Source organism: Protopterus annectens, chromosome 2.part2, assembly GCF_019279795.1.
Source record: "Protopterus annectens isolate FY-2018-M chromosome 2.part2, PAN1.0, whole genome shotgun sequence".
NCBI lineage: Eukaryota > Metazoa > Chordata > Ceratodontiformes > Protopteridae > Protopterus > Protopterus annectens.
Window position 1 is genome coordinate 454,936,859 of NC_056730.1, and position 22,341 is coordinate 454,959,199.

Here is a 22,341-nt window from a genome sequence, read left to right on the forward strand (position 1 = left end):
TTGTGTAGTGAGGCCTGATGTTCTCTGGAGTTTTCTTTCCATGGTAGGAGTAACAAAATCTAATGCAATTTCCTATCCACTTGGAGATTGTCTGTTTAGAAATTGGTTTTCCTTCCTTTCCTGTTGCATATGCTACCAGAAGCTGGTCAGTTTTTCTATTGTTTTTTGTCCTGTCCAGGTAGTAGCGTAATTGTCTGTGTACATCCAATGTATGCAAGAGCTTTTCTCCCCTGTTCTGTGGATTGGGGAAGAATGTAGGAAGGTGGATAGCCTGATTTAAAGAGACTCTGGATACCACCTTAGGCATAAATGTAGGGTTTGTTCTCAAGGACACTCTATCTTGATGGAAGATCAGGAAGGGTAGTACTGCCATTAATGCCTGTAGTTCAGAGACCCTTCTTGCTGAAGTTATTGCCAGCAGGAAAGCAGTCTTCCAGGATAAGTATTGCAATTCTGCTGTAGCTGCTGGTTCGAAAGGAGGTACAGTCAGTTTTTCTAGCACAAAGTTCAAGTCCCATGCCGGCAATGGAGGTTTCCTGGGAGGTTTTACATTTTTAATTCCTCTCAGAAACTGTCTGAGCAGAGGATGCGAGAAGACAGGAGGATCCAAGCTGTATTCTGCTGAAATAGCTGATGCATGTATCTTGATGGAGGAATAGGACAGGCCTGTATGAAAGAGCTCCGCCAAGTACTCCAGGATGTTGGCTATGTTCACCAGTGTCACATCTTGGCCCTTTGCAGTACTCCAGATGAGATATCTTTTCCATTTTGCTGCATAATTCTTTCTTGTTGAAGGTCTACGAGCCTCCAGGATTATGTCTTTAACCCTTTGGGATAAATTTGGGTTAATTGCTGTTATGTAATGTTCCAGGCAGTTAGCTGCAGAGTTTTTAGGTTTGGATGCAGGATGTTGTAGTTGTTCTGTGTCAGCAGTAATGGGATCAGGGACAGTGTCCATATTTGTTCCTGGGACATGCTCCTCAGCAGTGGATACCAATGTTGTCTTGGCCAGTCTGGGGCTATCAGAATGATCCTCGGACGTTCCTCTTTGATCTTGAGAAGCACCTTGTGCATCAAAGGAAGTGGTGGGAATGCGTATGCTGTCAGGCTTTTCCAACTGAAGGATAGGGAGTCCACCTTCCAAGCAAGTGGGTGGTAAGTCCTTGTGCAGAATTTCTTCAACTGGTGATTGAATGGGGATGCAAACAAGTCTATTTGTGGTAATCCCCATTCTCTTGTGATGGTTTTGAAGATGTCCGGATGCAGCATCCATTCGTGGGCATCTGTTGTAGTTCTGCTTAATATGTCTGCTAGAATTCTGCTAGAATGTTTTCCTTCCCTGGTACATAAATTGCCTGTAACTGAATGTTGTAGCTCAGAGCCACATCCCATAGGTCCAGTGCCAGCCGGCATAGAGGGTATGAGTGTGTGCCTCCCTGTTTGTTGATGTACCACATAACTGTGGTGTTGTCTGTCCTTATCATCAACTGGCCTTCTTGGAGAAAAGGTCTGAATGCCTGGATTGCCAATTTTACTGCCATCATTTCTTTTAGATTTATGTGCAGATGCAGCTGGTCTTGAGTCCATAGGCCTTGAATGCACTTGCCCATCATGTGTGCCCTCCAACCGAGGTCTGAGGCATCTGTCGTGATGGTTTGTCTTGGTTGACTTTTGCAGAAGGGCAGTCCTGTGTTTGATTGACAGGCCTGAGCCCACCATAAGAACTCTTGCTTCAGGCATGGGATCATTGGAATTTTGGTTTCTAGGCTGTGCTTGTGCTGAGACCACAAATTCTTTAGGTACCACTGTAGCTTTCTCATATGCAGCCTGGCATGAGGGACCAGTATTATGCAGGATGCCATGAAGCCTAGAGCTTGTAGCACTTTTCTTGCAGTTAGATGGCTCTGCTTTGTTAATGCCAAGAAGTAGAGAGGAAGTTGCTCTTTCTTTTCTGCAGTTAGAAATGCCATTTGTTTTGATGTGTCCAATTCTGCACCCAGAAAGGTTATTCTTTGGGATGGAATCAGCCTTGACTTTTTTGTATTGACTGTATATCCCAGGGCTTGCAGCAGGTAGATGACTCTTTGTAAGTCTTCTGTTAGTTTGTTTTTGTTGTCCACTTGTATCAGGCAGTCGTCCAGGTAGGGATAGATTTGAATTCCCTGAAGTCTGCAATGAGCGATTACTGATGCCAGGCATTTCGTGAACACTCCGGGCGCAGTAGATAAGCCAAAGGGCAGTGCTGAGAATTGATAATGCTCTGATCCTGCAAGAAATCTGAGGTATCTTCTGCAAATTGGTCTTATGGGGACGTGCAGGTATGCCTCCTTGAGATCTAGAGTTACCAGCCAAGACTCCTTGCCCAGCATGGGAAGAAGCTGCTGTAGGGTCAGCATTTTGAATTTTGGAACAATGAGGAATGTGTTTAAAGCGGACAGGTCTAGAATAGGCCTCCATTTGTTTTCCTTTCTTGGTACCAGGAAGAGCCTGGAGTAAAATCCCTTCCCTTGCTCTGTAAATGGTACCTTTTCCACAGCTCTCATTCTTAATAATTGAGATATTTGTTTTAGAGCTTCTGCCCTTTGAGAAGGTGGTAGGTTTGGCATTCCTCTCTTTCCTGGTAGTGTATGAAAATGGAACCTGTAACCTTTGTCTATAGTCTGCAAAATCCACTTTTCTCTTGTAATGCAGTGCCAGTTTCTTGAAAATAATGTTAGCTTTCCGCCTAAGGGTGCTTCTAGTTGTTCCCTGGTAGGCGGTGCCACCGCCAAGTCACTGTGATTGAGTTGTTGTAGTGGTGGTGGCTGTATCCGTGCCTCGTTGGTTGTTACCCTGCCACTGGCAACCCCTGTAGGCACCCCTGGATTGGTTCCTGCCTCTAGAGCCTATTCCTGCCTCTTTGTGCCTTAGAGGAGTCCGGAAAGGACCAATTCTTGGAGGCCAGTTCCTGCTAAACCTTGGAGGTTGAACTTGTAAGAAATCTTTCACTGTTTGCACAGATTTTGCTTTCTCTTCCATCTTTTTTAGTACCTGCTGTGCGGGGGCACCAAATAAATTGACCTTGTCCATAGGTGCATCCAAAAGCTTAGATTTGACATGGTCTGGTAATGCCTGTTCTTTCAACCATGCATGTCTCCTGATAAACTGTGCCAGTCATGGCTGATCTAAAGGAAGCCTCCAGTGCATCATAGCCACATTTTAAAGAATGGTTACTAACCTGCTGTATGTTATGTAACATTTCTTGAACATACTTTTTATCTAAAGATTCTTCAGAGGACAGCTTTTTAGTCAACTGGTCAAGCATAAACTCTTGATATTGAATCATATGAAATTGGCAGTTCAAAGCTCTAGCTGACAAAGTAGCAGAGGTGTAAACTTTTTACCCCATCTCTAAGGACCTGGATTCCCTTTCAGAGGGAGGGGTTTTAGAAGAAGTAGCTGCTACAGCTTTAGGGCCCTGGGAGATAGTCTCTGGATCTGCAAAAGGAGCCTTATATAAGTGGTGATGAGTGTCCGGGACCCTGTAGTACCTATTGGGCTTAGCAGGAGCCGGAGGTAAAGTATCAGGAGCAGTGCAAGCATCATTAAATGCATCATCAACAACAGATAGAACTGGAGGTATAGCTAAAGGCCTATGCTGTGGCAAATGTAGAAAGGTCCTAAGCCTTTTACTAGAGTCTGAGAAATCTTGGCCCTGCCACTGAAATTGTTCCCTCATAGCATGCAAAGTTTCCCCAAAGGAAAATTCCTCAGGAGGAGAGGCTGAAGGGATGGACTCCTCAGCATCAGAGTCTTCGTAAGGAGAATAAGAAGCCTCAGGAGGGTCTGTATGTTCTGAGTCATCAGAGGAATCATCTGTGGTTACTGGCTCAGGGGCTCTGCTCTAGGCCTCTTTTCTGGAGGAGGGAGAGAGGCCCTGTCTGGATGAGGCTGGGCTCCACAAATTAAAGAGATGAGATCCTCTGCCAAAGAAAGCATATGGGAGCTGGTGCTGGGCCTGTGAGAGGGGGGCTTGGCAGGCACAGGTTTTGATGCTTTGGCTGCTTTAGCCCTGGCAATGGCCTTAATAGACATAGCTGGAGGAGGCCTAGCAGCTCCACGTGTAGGGGTAGAAATATCTAGGGGAATGGTGTCTGATAAATCCTGTGAAATCGCAACAGAAGGTTGGATTTCAGAAGCCGTTTCTACCAGGTTAGAAGAGGTCTCGGTAGAAAGCAAGTTATCGGCTGAAGAAAGAACCGCTTGCTCGGTTTCGGCCGAAACCGAGACACTCGTGGTTTGCTTAACCGTGGTTTTGGCCGAAACCGCGGACCGCGAGTGTCGGTCCTTTTCTTTGTGTTTTTTGGTTATTTGCGTAGTCGGAGGATCCGACGGCATAATGTAGGCAAAATCGGAGCCGAAAATCTGTTCAGCAAAGTCCGAGCGACGTCTAAGCGTTCGTCGGTTAAAAGAAGCACAGGCTAGACAAGCTGCTATGTCGTGGTTTGGGCCTAGACAATGTATGCAATAGGAGTGGAAATCTTTATGAGGTATTTGTTTCCCACAAGATAAACAGTTATTAACTTTCTCTGACATCGGCTGAGGCAAGAAAGAGTCCCCAACGGGGTACTTAGCTTTATAGAAGTCTTCGAAGTAGTATTCGGTAGTAGTAATCTCTGGATCTGACCGACCGGCACTTGCGAACAGCTTCTGCTTCGGGCGCCACGCGGCAAGAAAGACTGAGGAAAATGGCGTCGGCTGATGCCTTTATACCCGAATGACTGCCGCAATGACGTCGGGTGAAGTACGACACCAGCCGAAGCCAGACCCAGACTTTGGAATCCGGCCGACCGAAGGGCTGCCTGACGACAGGACAACCCATTTGTAAAGACTGCAGATGCATCCTTGAAGGACATCATGTGGGTTGTCCTGCCTCAGGCAGCCCTCGGTCGGCCGGATTCCAAAGTCTGGGTCCGACGTCGGCTGATGTCGCATTCCTCTCCGAAGTCAGAGCGGCTGGAGTATATAAGCATCAGCCGACGCCATTTTCTTCAGTGTTTCTTGCCCCAGATGCCAGGTGCCCTCCCAGGAAGGCTGTAATCAAATTGGAAGACAAAAACAGGATTCCAGACAAATAAATGAGCAATAAAACAAATACACCATAACAGATATCCCCAGCTAAGAATAGCAGGGATAGGAGTGGACCCTAGGCATAGAGGGGTATGGAGGGAGGGAAAATCCGACTGCAGTTGCATGTCTATTGGACATCTACATTTATGGTAGGTACAAAACTGTACTATGTCCTTCAAGAATGCAACTGCAGTCATAACATGTGGGTAGAATACCATAGCTTAGCTGGGGGAGGAGGTATGCTCTAGGAAAGGGATGGTGTAGCAATCAAACCCTGCAGGACTGCCGAAGCAAAGCCTGCTCTGGATCTGGAATATAGAGGGAGATTGTAGTGTTTGGAGAATGTATGCACGGAGCTCCATTTAGCAGCTTCTAGAATGTCCTTGGTAGGCACCCCTCTTAAGAATGGCTGTAGCTCTGGTGGAATGTGGTCTGACATTGGCTGGAACAGTCTTTCCATGAAAGGAATAACAGAATCTGATGCAATGTCCAATCCATTTAGAAATAGTCTGTTTTGAAATTGCTTTTCCTTGGACTGCAGGGGCGTAAGCTACAAAAAGTTGTTCAGACTTCCTACTGGCCTTGGTTCTGTCCAGGTAGTATCGAAGTTGTCTGTGAATGTCCAAGGTATGCAAAAGTCTTTCCCCCTTATTCTCAGGATTGGGGAAGAAAGCAGGCAGATGAATGGCTTGATTTAGAGAAACCCTAGATACCACCTTTGGCATAAAGGTAGGGTTGGTCCTTAATGAAACCCTGTCTCTGTGGAAAATAATAAAAGGTGGTATTGCCATTAGGGCCTGTAGCAGCGAAACCCTTCTTGCTGAGGTAATTGCCAACAGGAAAGCTGTCTTCCATGAGAGAAATTGCAAGTCAACTGAAGCTGCTGGCTCAAAAGGAGGCAGAGTCAGTTTTTCTAAGACAAAATTGAGGTCCCAGGCTGGCACTGGGGCCTTTCTTGGTGGCTTAATGTTCTTGATTCCCCTGAGGAATTGTCTTAGTAAGGGGTGAGAAAACAGGAGGAACAGTGTTGTATCTAGCTGAAATAGCAGATGCATGTATCTTTATGGAAGAATATGAGAGGCCGTTCTTTAACATATCTGCCAAATATTCCAAGATGAGTGGGATGCTCAACAATGATGCATCATGTCCCTTGCTGGTATTCCAATTGCTGAATCTTTTCCACTTTGCTAAGTAAACCTTTCTGGTGGATGGTCTTCGAGCCTCTGTTAGTATCCGCTGAACTTCCTTGGAGAGAGATAAGCTGGAGTTATTTATGGGATCTCCCAGGTTGTTAGTTGCAGTGTCTGAAGATTTGGATGCAGTGTTTCGAAATTGTGTTGAGTCAAAAGTAGAGGCCACTGAGGAAGGGCCCGCCTCCTGGTGTGACATATGCTCCGTAGTAGTGGGTACCAGTGTTGTCTTGGCCAATCCGGAGCTATTATGATTCCCTTGGGCTTCTCTGCTTTGATCTTTAGTAATACTGAGGTCATCAGTGGTAGAGGTGGGAATGCATAGATTGCTAGGCAGTTTCAGTTGAATGAGAGGGCATCTATTTTCCAAGCTTTTGGATGATATGTCCTTGTGCAAAATTTTGGTAGAAGATGGTTGAGGTGAGAGGCAAATAGGTCCACTTCTGACTTGCCCCATGTCGAAGTGAGTTGTCTGAAGGCCTTCGGATGTAACCTCCACTCGTGAGGATCTGTGAAATTCCTGCTTAGGCTGTCCGCCAACACATTGTCTTTTCCTGGAACAAACTGGGATTGTAACTGGATGTTTAGGCTCAGTGATTTCTCCCAAAGCTGCATTGTCAGTCTGCAAAGGGGATAAGAGTGGGTGCCCCCCTGCTTGTTTATGTACCACATTACAGTGGTGTTGTCTGTCCGTATCATTAAATGGCCTTGCTGGAGTTGGTGTTGAAAAGCCTAGATGGCATGCATCACTGCCAGCATTTCCTTTTGGTTTATATGCAGATGTGTTTCCTTTGGAGACCATTGTCCTTGTATACACCTGCCTTCCATGTGCGCCCCCCATCCAAGGTCTGAGGCATCTGTAGTCATGGTCTGTGTTATCTGTGGTTTTTTGAATGACATACCTGTGTTTTCCTGGCTCACTGAGGCCCACCATAGGAATTCCTTTTGTAGGCATGGAATGAGTGGTATGATTGTCTCCAAGTTGTTGCTGTGTTGAGACCAAATGCTTTTTAGGTACCATTGAAGCTTTCTCATGTGTAGTTTTGCTAATGGAACCAGTAGAATGCAGGATGCCATGTAACCCAGGGCCTGTAGGAATCTCCTTGCAGTCATCTGGGTGAGTTTTGCTAAACCTTTGAAGTAATGAGCTAATTTCTCTTGCTTGTCTTCTGTCAGGTAAGCCATCTGAGAAGCTGTGTCTAGTTTGGCTCCTAAGAAGATTATTTGCTGGGATGGCTGCAGTCTTGACTTTTGGAAGTTGACTGTGTATCCCAGAGCTTGAAGTAATCGTATGACATAATCCAGGTTTTTTGTCAACATCAATTTGTCGTCTGCTTGTATGAGGCAGTCGTCCAGGTACGGGTAAATTTGTATTCCCTGGAGCCTGCAATGAGCAATCACTGAAGCCAGGCATTTTGTAAATACTCTGGGCGCAGTAGATAAGCCAAATGGCAATGCTGAGAATTGATAATGCTCTGGCCCTGCAAGAAATCTGAGGTATCTTCTGCAGCTGTGTCTGATAGGGACATGCAGGTATGCCTCCTTGAGGTCCAGAGTAATCAGCCACAACTCCTTGCCCAGCATGGGAAGGAGTTGCTGTAGAGTCAGCATTTTGAACTTTGGTACTATGAGAAAGGTGTTTAATGCGGACAAGTCCAGTATTGGTCTCCATTGAGATTCTTTTCTTGGAACAAGGAACAGTCTTGAGTAAAACCCTTGGTCTTTCTCTTGTTGTGGAACTCTTTCTATTGCTTTCATTCGAGTCAGCAGAGTGATTTGCTTGATAGCCTCTGCCCTCTGATTTTGTGGTAGGTTTGGCATGTCTTGTTTTCTTGGTAAGGTATGAAAATGAAACCTGTACCCTCGGTCTATAATGTCCAAAATCCATTTGTCCTTTGTCAGTCTGTGCCAGTTTTCTGCAAACAGAGATAATTTCCCGCCCAAGGGAGCTTCTAGTTGTTCCCTGGTAGGCGGTAGTAGAGGAAAGTCATTGAGTTTGTAGTTGTTGGGCAGGTGAAACCCCTGCATCACTTCTTTGGTTTCCTGGCTGCCATTGTCGTCCCCTGTAAGGGCCTCTGTATTGGCCTCTTCCACGGCCACGTCTGTTCTTACCCCTTTGAAACTTTTCTGGATTAGGAAAGGACCAGTTTTTTGAAGGCCAATTCCTACTGAACCTGGGGGGTTGGACCTGGAGGAAATCTTTCACAGTCTGAACTGATTTTGCTTTTTCTTCGATGGTCTTTAAGACATCCTTAGCATTTGCACCAAAAAGCTTGTTCTTTTCCAAAGGAGCATCCAGAAGCTTTGCTTTACATGAACTGGTAGAGGTTGATCTTTTAACCAAGCATGTCTACGAATCACTGCCCCTGTCATAGCTGCCCTACATGAAGCTTCCAGTGCATCATATCCACACTGCAGGAAGTGATTGCTTACTTGCTGAGTGTTATGTACAACTTCCTGCAAAGTCTTCCTGTCTAAAGGAACAGGAGAAGCTAATGTTTTTGTAAATCTTCTAAGAGATAATCCTGATATTGTAACATATGAAAAGGCAATTTAAAGCTCTCATAGATAAGGTAGTGGATGTGTAAACCTTTTTACCCCATCTCTCTAATGACCTCGCTTCCCTGTTGGAGGGCAAAGGATTTTTTTGAGGTGGAGGCTGAAACTCCCTTAGGCCCCTGTGAGATAGTTTCCAAATCAGCAGTATGGGCCCTGAATAAATGGGAATGAGTTTCAGGGACCCTGTAATACCTGTCTGGCTTGGCTGGAGCAGGAGGAAGAGAATCAGGGGTAGCACTAGAGTCAGAATACAAATCATCCAGAACATCAAGTACAGGAGGAATAGCTAAGGGCCTGTGCTGAGGCTTCTTAAGGAAAGTCCTAAGGCGTTTCCTAGAATCAGAATATTCCTGTCCTTGCCACTTGAAATGTTCCCTCATGGTGTGCAGAACTTCCCCAAAGGAAATATCCTCAGGAGGGGAGGCCAAAGGGATGGAATCTTCTGCATCCGAGTCCTCATAGGTCTGGAAGAGCTGTTCCTGGCTATCAGAGTGGACAGAGCCCTCAGAGTCTTCATCTGAAGGAGTAGGGTCAGAGGGTTCAACCCGGGGCCTTTTATCAGGAGGAGGCTGGGATGCTCTCTCAGGATGGGCCTGTGAACCTCTAATCATGGAAATTAAATCAGCAGCCATGGACATAATTTGTGTCTCCGGAGTCAGCTGAGGTAAGGACTTAGCAGTAATATGCTTTGTTTTGCTGGCTGCCTTAGCCCTAGTGTAGGCCTTAATAGACATGGCCATAGGAGGCCTGGCAGCTCCACTTGCCAGAGTGACCTTGTCCACAGCAATGGTCTCGGGCATTTCCTCGGTTTCGGTATCCGGAGGAAAATCTATAACTGGCGGAGTAATGTCTGGAATCGGAGCCGTCGGTAATGCGGTGTCTTCGGTTTGGAGCGGTGGAGAGACCGTCTCAGAGGGAACTGGAGCACTCGCGCTAGGTTTTGGCGTGGAGTCGGTGGTAGACGTGGGCCGAGAATGTCGGTCCCAGTCTTTTCGCTTTTTAGGAGTTTGCGATGTCAGAAGATCCGACGGCATGGTGTAAGCAAATTTATCGCTGAAAAAATCTTCAGCGAACTCCACCCGGCGCCTGTGAGTGCGCTTGTTGAAGCGAGCACAGGCTTCACAGGTCGAGACGTCGTGGTCTGGGCCCAGGCAAGGGAGGCAGTAAGAGTGGAAATCCTTATGAGGTATTTGTTTACCACAAAAAAGACAATCGTTAACTTTTTCAGTAATTTCTGACATCGGCTGAGGCAAGAAAAGGTCCCCAACGGGGTACTTAGCTTTTTTTGATGACTTCGGTAACGTAGAATACAGGAGCAGACCGACCGGCACTTGCAAACCGCTTCTGCTTCGGGCACCGCGCGGCAAGAAAGACTGTAGAAAATGGCGTCGGCTGATGCTTATATACTCCAGCCGCTCTGACGTCGGAGAGGAATGCGACATCAGCCGACGTCGGACCCAGACTATGGAATCCGGACGACCGAGGGCTGCCTGAGGCAGGACAACCCACATGTTATGACTGCAGTTGCATTCTTGAAGGACATCAAAAGTTATGTACTTACCATAATGATAGATCCTTACTGTCCAATTTTCATCCAGTTCAACACATGGGTTGTCAGATCCAACTGGATCCAACTTTGGCACTGACTCGGAATCTTCTTTGGTTCCAGGGCTCTGATTCCTCCCTTAACCATAATTCCCTGTAATCCACCCTAATACATCAGATTGAGTTTGCCTGCATCTAACAAAAATAATGTACAACACAGCAAATATGATAATAGTTGCAAATGAAACACAGAAGGAGAGAGAAAGCAACAATCAGAACAGGTCTGTACATAGACAGGGAGTTGAGTAGTACCCACCTGGTCACCCAGAAGTCATACGTGTCAATTTAAGGAGGAGGAAGGAGGGAGGGAGGTTAAACCAGATGAAAATCAGACAATATGCATCTAATGTTATGGTAAGTACCTAACTTTCATACAAAGTGTTGTCTACTTTTGTCTGATCCAACACACAGGACAGATTCCCAAGCATTTTTGTGAAAGAGAGTATGTTTATGTATCAGAAGAGCTTGCACATCTGACTATAACATGTTTTATTGATCCATTGTTGTCCGCTTTTGTGCAATTCAACACATGGGTTGTCGGATTTAACTTTGGAAACAACTCTGAAGCTTGTTTGGTTCCAAGGGTGGTATCAGGGAAGGACATTCCTGAGGATGGCGGAACCAAAAGAAGAACATGATCTAATTGCACATCTAGTTTATAATGAGACACAAAATTATGGACTGTAGAAAAGTCTCTGCAGCACAAATGTCATCGATGGGAAGCCCTCTAGAAAGGGCTTTTGAAGCAGATATTGCTCTAGTGAGATGAGCTTTAAACTTAAAAGGAAATGCAGTCTGGCAACCATCTTGAAAGGGTAACTACCAATAGCTTTACCTAATTCTGGCTTTGAGAAGGCAATGAACTACTGATCAGATGTCTTGAATTGTTTTCTTCTGTGAAGGTTTCTGAGTTGATGACAAATATCTAACATATGTAAAATGTAATCACCTTTGTTTGAGTATCTGGGAAAAAAATACTGGCAAGTTTACGGACTCATCTAGGTTTGCTTTGTATGTCATCCTAGGGAAAAATGACTCATTAGTTCTCAGAGAAACTCACACCAGATAGCGTGGTTTGCATGAAAGTGCCTCTTATTCCAAAAAATATTTTCCATTGATCTATTGTGGCCGCAGGTTCAGATGGGGTGTTGTTAGAACCTGAAGCATAATGGTAATGTCCCATAGAGGAAATGGGCTCTGATGGGAGGATGTAAATGAAAAGCTCCTCTCAAAAAGGCAATGGAGATCTTTAGGAATCTATGGAACAGCCATTATGGCCAATGTGGAAGTTAGTGATAGCTGCATTTGCACTTTGATGCTGAAATAACTACAGCCTTAGTCAAAGAGTTCTGATAAAAATTCTAAGATGAATGGAAAAGTTGCTGAGAAAGGTCCAGTCCTTTAGAAATGGTCCAAATAGAGAACATCTTCCATTTGCTATGGTATACCTTTTTTGTGGTTGGCGTCTGATATAATCTTGGAAACTGTAGGGGGCAGCCTGGCATCTCTAGCTATGGTCAAAACTAGAGAAACCATGCAGTTACTTTCACAGACTACTGATCCAGCTGAGGCAATCCAACCATGCGAGTTAGAAGACTTGGATAACGATCCTACATCCATGGGGGTGTATACTAATAGAGGCCACAGGAAGGGGAGCCATGACTGTCAGGGCCAGAAGGAGGCAGGAAGGATCATCCTGACTTTGCACTGTCTTGCTTTCTAGATGAATGTCTTCATTAGAGATAAGGGGGGGCGTACAGAACACCCAGAGGCCAAATGTGGTCCAGAGCATCCCTTGGTGATTGACCCTGTGGAGGGATCAGGTCAAAGCAACTGTTGCATTTGTATTAGAGAGTATATATCTCCCAGTAGGGAAGAAGGAAAAGGTTGAAATCCGAAAAGAATACACACCATGAGATGAGTTCTTGAGAGAACTCTGAAATCTTCAGAGGCAAATGAGATCTGAATTATAGGGTGGAGTACATGGAATTATGGCTGAGGAAGAGTCAGAGCCTTGGAACCGAAGAAGCTTCAGAGTCAGTGCTAAGGTCAGATCCAACAACCCATGGGTTGAATTGGCAAAAATAAACAATGGATCAGTAAAAAAGAAGTTATGTACTCACCATAACGTTCCATGTATGTAGTCCATCTCGCCGAACATTAATACGTGTGGGTTTGGAGCCGATCCCCAGCTCCGACTAGGCTGCTTAGAAAGCCTGAAAACTTCTGATTGGCTCATGGCTAATAGGTATCCCATGGTGCATGTGCACATTCCCCAGATCTTGTCTGCTACTAGTCTATCAGGGTAAGACAGGAAAAAGAACAAAGGTCCGGAAGAATAAACCGTAATAAAGGCACCCTTATGGTATAAAACACTGTAGAAAAGGAAAAACTGTTTCCAGATCCTCCAGGAAGGGGGCTGGTGGGTGGGTTCGTATTAATGTTTGGCGAGATGGACTACATACATGGAACGTTATATTGAGTACATAACTTCTTTATGTTATGTAGTCCTATCTTACCTCCATTATAACGTGTGGGACAGCGTCCCTAGCATCTTGAATGGGTGGCTCACTGGAAAATACTCCTGAGTACCATGGAACCAAACGAGGCTCTACCCCTGGAAGTTAAATCCAATTTATAATGGGAAATGAAGGTATGAGGGGTAGTCCATGTTGCTGCTGCAGATATATTATCAATAGGTACCCTGGCTTGGAAAGCAGCAGAAGTAGAAAAGGACCTGGTAGAATGCGCTTTAACTTTAAAGGGTAACTCCTTTCCCTGAGAAGTGTAAATAAAGGAGATACAACTACAGATCCAGTTCGATAGTGTAACCTTGGAAATTGGCAAGCTCATTCTCGCCTCAGCAAAAGAAACGACCAGCTGTTCTGATTTTCTAAATCCTTTGGTCCTGTGGATATAGAAACGCAGTTGCCTATGCACATCCAATTGGTGGAATGTATACTCTGCTTTATTGGAATGATTAGGGAAGAACACTGGCAAGTCAATTGTTTGGTTTAAGTGAAATTGAGAACAGACTTTAGGAATAAAGGAAGGATTGGTCCGGAGAGAAACCCTGTCTTTGTGAAAAATTAAATATGGTGGTTTAACTGACAGGGCCTGTAATTCAAAAACTCGTCTGGCTGAAGTTATTGCTACCAGAAAGATTCCAATACAGAATTTCAATTGACAACTATGGGCTGGTTCAAAAGATGGCAGAGTAAGTCTAGACAGGACTAGATTCAGATCCCAAGGAGGAATGGGGTCTTGCACAGGAGGTCTTAACATCATGGAACCCCTAAGAAAAGATTTGCACAGTTTGTGAGACACAAGACTGGCATCATTAATCCCAGCATGAAAATTAGATATTGCTGCTAGCTGAACTCGGAGTGTAGCAGCCGCTGAACCCCGGTGAAAGAGTTCTGAAAGGAACTCTAGAACAATAGCAATGGGAGCTGTAAATGGATCTTCTCTGTTGTGTGCCCATTTAGAAAATCTCTTCTATTTACTGTGATACAATTTTCTAGTCGAAGGCTTGTGAGAAGAGGTAATAATACGAGTTACAGCTGGAGACAGACCATGAAGCCTGACTAATGACGGAACTGGAGCAGCCATGCTGTCAACTTGAGAGTGTGGAGACTGGGGTGAAGAGAACCTGACGTGTGTCAGGAGGTCTGGCACTGGGTCCAGAGTCCATGGATAGTCTAAAAGGTGAGGCCCAAAGAAAAGGGAACCAAATCTGATGAAGCCAGTAAGGAGTGATGAGGATCATCTTACTTCCCAACAACGTTGCTTTCTGTATGACCTTGGGGATGAGTGGAAAAGGAGGAAAAGCATAAAGGAGTCCTGGGGGCCAATCGTGGACAAGTGCATCTCTTAAAGACTCTCCCAGAGGGGCGATGAGAGAGAAAAAAGGTGCTGCATTTGGTATTGATGGGGCTGGCAAAGAGGTCGCAGCAGGGTTGTCCCCACTTGTGGAAGATCATACGGGCTATTTTCTGGTTCAAGGATCATTCCTGAGGTAACAATATTGCCCTGCTTAACTTGTCCGCTATCACATTGGAAGTCCCTGGGATGTGCGTTGCAATCAGAAAGTGTTGGGAAGAAATCACCCAATTCCAAACTCGCAGGGCCTCTTGACATAAGAGGTATGATCTGGTCCCCCCTTGTTTGTTTAGATACCAGACCACTGACATGTTGTCGGTCTGGATAGCTATCGTCCCTAGAGGGACGAAATCATGAAGTGCTTGCAATGCTAGAAGCACCACTCTCATCTCTAGGACACTGATATGCAGATGGGCCTCCTGATCTTGTCATGTGCCTTGGACAGTCCTGCCAAGGTAATGCCCCCAAACTTATCTGAGAGGCATCTGTAGTCACAGTAGCAATGGGTTGGTGTAGTACAAAGTGAGTTCCTGTGGTAAGATGACTTGGTTGAATCCACCAGCGTAGGTCCTTTTTGCAAGAATCTGTAATCAGAATCTGATGATGTAAAGGCAACTGCTGAAAGGACCACTGGGATGACAGGAGCAATTGGAGTATTCTCATATGTAGTCTTGCTAAAGGTACCAAGGTTATGGTCAACGCCATAATTCCGAGAAGCTGCAACACCACCTTCGCTTTGACTCTTCGAAGGGGAAGTATCCTGTAAATTTGTTAAGCAAGATTCTGTATTCTGTCTGTAGGTAGTCTGGCTGTCAAAGCGACTGTGTCTATGTTTGCTCCTATAAAAGTTATAGACTGAGTGGGTAAAGTAGAGGATTTTTCCCAATTTATCGTGATTCCCAACTGGGAACAGAGCTTGATTGTGGAATCTCTAAATTGAACTAGGTGATGCCTGGTGGTGGCGGTCAGGAGCCAACCATCCAGGTATGGAAAGACTTGGACTCCCTGACACCTCAAATGAGCTGTGACTACTGCCATGCACTTGGTGAACACCCAGGGGGGCTGTAGTGAGACCAAAGGGCAGCGCCAGAAACTGGTAATGATTGGCTTCCAGCCGGAAGCGTAGGTAGCTCTTTGATGCTTTGTCCATCATTATGTGGTAGTAGGCATCCTGGAGATCTATTGAGCACATCCAGCTGTCTCTCCCTAACAGAGGGAGTATGAATTGTAGAGTGACCATTCGGAACTTGGACTTCTTTACATACTCGTTTAACCTGCTGAGGTCTAGGATAGGTCTTCAGTCTCCTGTTCTTTTTGGAACTAAAAAGTACCTGGAGTATGTTCCGAATCCTGTCTAGTCTGCTGGGACCTTTTGGATGACTCTTTTTAATAGCAGCTTTTTTATCTCTATAGCCGATTGATCCCTGTGATTTGGGTGGTACATCTGGGATCCTTTTGGAAGGGCATGGTGGAAGGGAAAAGGGTATAGAGTAACCTCTGGTGATAATGTCTTGCACCCACTTGTCTCAAGTGAGATTTAGCCAGGCTTCTGGGTACAAGGACAGGCAACCCCAGACCGACTCCAGAGACGCACAGTCGGGTTCTGAATCAGGAACGCTGATAGGGGCAGTCACAAAAGGAATCACGACCTCCCTGATTATGTGGGTCTCCCCTGCCTCTAGGGCAACGTCTACTATTATTTCCTCCTCCCCTGCCTCTGAAGGAGGAATCACCCTGTGTGTCCTGGAAAGGTCTCTGTGATTTCTTGAACCACATTTTACCGCTGTTCTGACCTTCAGAGTAAGGTCTAGAAGGAATGGTAAAACGGACTCCCACAGCAGAGAGAGTCTTTCCTTCCTGTTCACACCTGGTGAGGGTATCTTTCACTTTGGGTCCAAAAAGAGAGGATCCGTCCACAGGAGCATTGGTGAATGTAGACTTGAAAAGGTCAGCAAAGTTGCATAGATGCATCCATGAATGTCTCCTTAAGGAGACTCCTGAACCCGCTGCCCTACTCGCACCATCAGCTGCGTACGAAATCAGCTGCATGGAGGAGTTAACAATAGATGTGAGAGTAGCCAACTGAGCCGACACTGTAGATGGGACTGTTTCAGTAGAGGTACCCTGAAGTGTATCTCTTAACTCCTTTAGGAGATCTCTCTGAAGTCTCGTAAAATGTGATAGATAGTTCAGCGATTGGAGTGTAAAAGCCACTGAAGAGAAGATACGCTTCCCGTACCTATCCATCATTCAGGATTCCTTATTAGGTGGATGGATAGAAGTAGTAGTCTCTGCTAGCTCCTTCTTAGTGGCCGCCGCCACACCACCATGGCATCAACAGGTAAACCCTTGGATAAAAATTCTTTGTCTTTAGGGGCGGAAAGAAATTTATTCAGCCTCCTGGGGACTGGTTCCACGGCATCAGAAGTCTGCCATTCTTTCTGACTCACAAGATCCAGTAATTCATCAAATGGAGAAGACATCCATGAAGCTGAGGGTTGAAACCTGAAAGCCTTCAGGTACACTGACTCCTTATCAGATGGGGTAACGGTGGGCCAGCCGCCTCTCTGTCTGAGGATCTCCAAAATGCAAAGGAGACAACTTCAGAGGATGACTTAGGGGACCCCTCCGACTCATTGAGGTCAGTGTCAGATGTGACAGACTCATCAGTGGAGTCTACATACTTCCTCTTACATGATCTCTTCCAAGGGGGCTCCTCAGTAGGGTCTTCTGGGGAGGTCTCGGAAGATCGGGGGCCACCCAAATGGGGGTCCTGAGGCTGTGGGTCTCTACCATCCCGGGGGAGAGAGGATGCTGAGACCGTAGTCGGCACTTGAGGGAGTATAGCATCGGTACTCCTATATGGTATGGATGAACTATCCAACATGTTCCTCATCCTCATGAAGACTGATTCCTCCAGCTCTGAATGAAGCCCCGGCTCCAAAAGGAGCATAGATGCCAATGGCTCCAAAGGAATCGGCTTCGAGAATGATGTAGGGTCCGAGCTCACTTGGGCTGACGCACCAAGAGGAAGACTCGGCACCAATGAGGTTCGGTTCCAAGTGTCCCCCTCGGGGCCGACCAAAGAGCTTTGGACCTTAAGACAATTCGGACGGCGCCAATAGTGTCAGAGCAGAGCTCGGCTCTGAGACAACCACATGGGGTGCTGGAGCCGAGGACACCACTATAGTCGGTACCGCCAACATTGGCTCCAAAGACCCAATCTGGGTTGAAGGAGGAAAAAGAGCAGGATCGGTAGCAGGAGTCGGCTCCAAGACCGAAATGGTCGGAGCCGATAAAAATTTTGGCAAGGCAAGGAGTATGAGCACCACTCTCTCAATGTCTTCTTTAGATAAGTTCCTGAAGGATCTGGAGGACAGTGTGGGAGACCTCGCTCTCTGCAATATAGGTGATTTTAGAGTTGAGGAGACCGGTGGAATGTCTGTAGACCGGCTCCGAAGAGGACTGCTAGTGATCGGCACCGAAGCACTTGGTGCCGATACTGCAAGGTCCGTGTCCAGAATCTCAATTGGCTCCAAAGACAGTGGATCCAAAGAGACAGTGGCCAACTGCGATTTTGGTAACTTCTGTGGAGGTTCAGAGACAGAAGGTGAGGCTGGAGAAGGCCTTTTAAAGGTTTTGCCCTTATCCTTTCTAGAAGACTGCGACCTAGCAGAGGAGGAAGAACTGGCTAGGTCTTCCTCGAAGGAAGGTTTTAACATGCCTTTTAGTATCTGCTTATTCCTCAATTCCTGGAGCACTCTAGGGCTAAAGGAATGACAAAAGACACAAGTTTCTTGAAGATGTATGGCCCCTAAACAGTACACACAGACGTTATGTCCATCAGTAATGGACATTTTTGCGAACATTTAGTACACTTTTTAAACCCTGACTGTTTATGCTCTTTATGTTCTTTGGACATAATGGCAGTAGAGAAAGACCAACACACATACACAACAAGAGAGGAACTAGGTCCTCTAACTTAAGCAGATCTAGCCCCAACACTCACAACAAAAAATAAAGTGGTTTTACTAGGTTCTTTAACTTAAATGAACCTAGCGCAAGAAGGAAAAAAGGAGAAAACTAGCACCTCTAAGTTAAACGGTCAAGTGTAAAAGCACGCACATACGGGAACCACACACAAAAGGCCAACAGGCCCAAGAATTTTTTTAAAACTGTCAGCAATCAGAATAACACTTCACACGAAGCAAAAAACTCCTAAGCAGTAATAATAAAGAATTAAATCACTTAGCCACGGCCAACCAAAAGAAGCTTCCGACTGAAGACGCGGCAAACAAGATCTGGGGAATGTGCGCATGCACCATGGGATACCTATTAGCCACGAGCCAATCAGAAATTTTCAGGCTTTCTAAGCGGCCGAGTCGGAGCCGAGGATCGGCTCCAAACCCACACGTAATAATGGAGGCAAGATAGGACTACATAACATAAAGTACAGTTTTGTACCTACTATAAATGTAGATGTTCGAGTGTTCACACTGCTGCAGTCATTACACTTGGGTTATCCTGCCGTCAGGCAGTCCCCGCAGTCGGCCAGAGTTCCAAAGTCTTGGTCCGGCGTCGGTTGCTGTTGCTTCTTCCCTGACGTCAGTGCGCCAGGGGTATTTAAGATGCATCCGAAGCCATTTTCTTCAGTTTTTCTTGCCCCAGATGTCAGGTGCCCCCCAGTAGGTAGGCAATACATATTGGTAATAAAAAATATACATACAAAATAAAACCAATACCTTCAGTTACAAGCAAATACACCACAAAGGTTGTAAAGGATAGAAAGGCATAGGTAAGCCCAGCTAGTTCAGATGGGATGGAGGGAGGGTAACCTGGACTGCAGCAGTGTGAGCACTCGAACATCTACATTTATGGTAGGTACAAAACTGTACTATGTTCATCATGTTACACTGCTGCAGTCATTACACTTGGGTAGAATCCCAAAGCTAAGGTTGGGTGGCTGGTCTATAAAGAATTAGGATTGGCTATGAGGCCCTGCATTACTGCAGTGGCAAAACCTGCTCTGGATTTAGAGTAAAGAGGCAAGTGGTAATGCTTGGTGAAGGTGTGCACTGAACTCCAAGTTGCAGCCTCCAAAATTTCCTTGGTAGGTACTCCTCTGAGAAAGGCTGTTGAAGTGGCTATTGCCCTGGTGGAATGTGGCCTAATGTTATTTGGTACTGATTTTCCATGCTGAGGGTAGCAGTAACGAATACAGTGTCCTATCCATTTGGATATTGTCTGCTTTGAGATGGCCTTGCCCTGTGATCCTGCAGCATATGCTACAAACAGCTGCTCAGTTTTCCTGATAGCTTTGGTTTTCTCCAAGTAGAAGCATAGCTGTCTGTGTATATCCAAAGAATGCAGAAGTTTCTCCCCTTTATTCTGGGGGTTTGGATAAAAAGTTGGCAAATGGATGGTTTGGTTAAGAGCCACACTAGATACTACCTTTGGCATAAAGGTAGGGTTTGTCCTTAAAGAAACCCTGTCCTGATGAAAAATTATAAAAGGTTCCACTGCCATTAATGCCTGTAGCTCTGAGACTCTTCATGTTGAAGTTACTGCCAGGAGCAGAGCTGTTTTCCATGATAAAAATTTTAGCTCGGCTGTATTGGCTGGCTCAAAAGGTGGTAGGGTCAGCTTTTCCAAAACAAAATTGAGGTCCCAAGTTGGTATTGGTGCTCTCCGGGGCGGTCTTATGTTTTTAGTCCCTCTGAGGTACTGCTTTAGCAAGGAGTGAGAGAATAAAGGAGGATCCGTGTTGTAATGTGCTGAAATGGCAGAGGTGTGGATCTTAATTGATGAGAAGGATAGGCCTCTGTCCAGCATCTCAGTTAAGTATTGTAAAATCTGAGGAATGTTTGGAATAAGAGGGTCAAGGCGCAGAATCTCTTCCATTTGTCTGAGTAAGCTTTGCTGGTGCTAGGCCACCTGGCCTCCAAAATGACATCCATAACAGCTTTAGAGAGAGGTGTTGCCTGTTTGACTAATGAATCTGCCATGCAGCCAGGTTCAGGGTTTTGAGCTGACCGTGCAGGATCTGATTGTTTTGTTGAGTCAGAAGGTGTGGAATTTGAGGCAAAATCCATGGTGGGCCTTGAGCTAAGTTCCTTAAGATAGGGTACCAGTGCTGGCGTGGCCAGTCTGTGGCAATCTGGATCATCTGTGGTTTTTCTTGTCTGGCTTTTAGGAGTACCTTTGAAAGGAGAGGCAGTGGCGGGAAGGCATAAACTTTTAGGTTTTTCCAGCTGAACAAAAGAGCATCCACTTTCCATGCTTGTTTGTGATAAGTCCCTGTGCAGAATTTTTGTAGTTGGCAATTCAGTGGGGAGGCGAAAAGATCTATGTCTGGGCATCCCCATTTTTGCGTTACCATGTTGAAGATTTGTGGATTCAATTTCCATTAGTGAGGGTCCATGATATTTCTGCTTAGATCGTCTGCCAGAGTATTTTTCTTTCCTGGCAGGAATTGTGCTTGTAGGTGAACTTGATACGTTAAGAGCTGTGTTCCACAAGGTCATGGCTTGCTTGCACAGGGAATAAGAATGAGTGCCCCCTTGCTTGTTTATGTACCACATTACTGTGGTGTTGTCTGTCTTTAGTAGTAATTATCCTGGATGCAGAAGGTCCTTGAAAGCGGTTAGGGCATTTTGAACAGCCAACATCTCTTTTTGATTTATGTGAAGATGCATCTGGTCTGTGGTCCACTTGCCCTGAATGCATTTTCCTGCCATGTGTGCTCCCCGGGTGTAATCCAATGCATCTGTTGTTAGAGTTTGCCTGGCTGTGGGTAGGGTGAAAGGCTGACCCTTGTTTAGGTGACATGCCTGTGCCCACAATTGAAACTCCTGATGCAGGCAGGGAATCATTGGTATTACTGCTTCTAAACTGTGAGAGTGTTGGTTCCAAACACTTTTTAGATACCACTGTAATTTCCTCATATGCAGTCTGGCATATGGTATTATGCATGATGCCGTGTATCCCAGAGCCTGCAGAATTTTTCTTGCAGGGAGATGGGACTTTTTTGCCAGTGACTGAAAATATTGAGTCAGTTGAACTTGTTTGTCTGGTGTGAGGTAAGCCATCTGGGCCGTTGTACTTAAGCTGGCACCCGGGAATGTAATCTGTTGTGAGGGCACTAGTTTTGACTTCTTTTCATTTACTGTGTACCCTAGAGAAATTAGCAACCTTTTTACAAATGCCAGATGCTGTAGAAGAATGTCCTTTGTCTCTGCTTGAATGAGACAATCGTCCAGGTATGGATTTATTTGAATTCCTTTTTGTCTGCAAAATGCAATTACTGGTGCCAGGCACTTTGTGAAGACCCTGGGCGCAGTAGATAAGCCAAAGGGCAGTGCAGAGAATTGGTAGTGCATTGTACCAGCTTTGAATCTGAGGTATCTTCTGCAATTTTGTCTGATAGGGACATGCAGGTATGCCTCTTTGAGGTCCAGAGTAACAAGCCAAGCCTTCTTGCCCAGCATGGGTAGAAGCTGCTGTAATGTCAACATTTTGAATTTCGGAATATCCAGGTAAGTATTCAGAATTGAAAGGTCTAGTATGGGCCAACAGGCTTTGTCCTTTCTGGGGACCAGGAAGAGCCTTGAGTAAAATCCTTGTCCTTGTTCCTGTTGTGGTATTTTTTGAATAGCTCTCATGTCCATGAGGGATGAAATTTGTTTTTGTGCCTCTGCCCATTGATTTTGTGGCAGGTCTGGCATTCCTTTTAGCCTTGGTATAGTATGAAAGTGGAACCTATAGCCTTGAGTCACAATATTCAGAACCCATTTGTCTTGGGTGATTGTTTGCCAGTTTTGAGAAAAAAGTGCTAGTTTTCCCCCTAAGGGGGCTTCCAACAGGGAAGTGCTAGGCGTACGAAAGGGAAAGTCATTGTGACTGTTTCCTGTAAGGTTGAGACTTGTCCTCACCTCCTTTTGGGGTTGAGGCGCCCCACTGTAGTTGTCTGTTTGAGCCTTGGGGTTGAGATCTGCCT

The 22,341-nt window shown here is 45.6% G+C and overlaps 1 protein-coding gene across 1 annotated transcript in view; it reads right to left on the bottom strand.

Moving 5' to 3' along the window:
- Window positions 1-22,341, bottom strand: part of GFM2 (GTP dependent ribosome recycling factor mitochondrial 2) — a 1,110,238-nt gene that overhangs the window by 537,822 nt on the left and 550,075 nt on the right. The window lies entirely within an intron of this gene.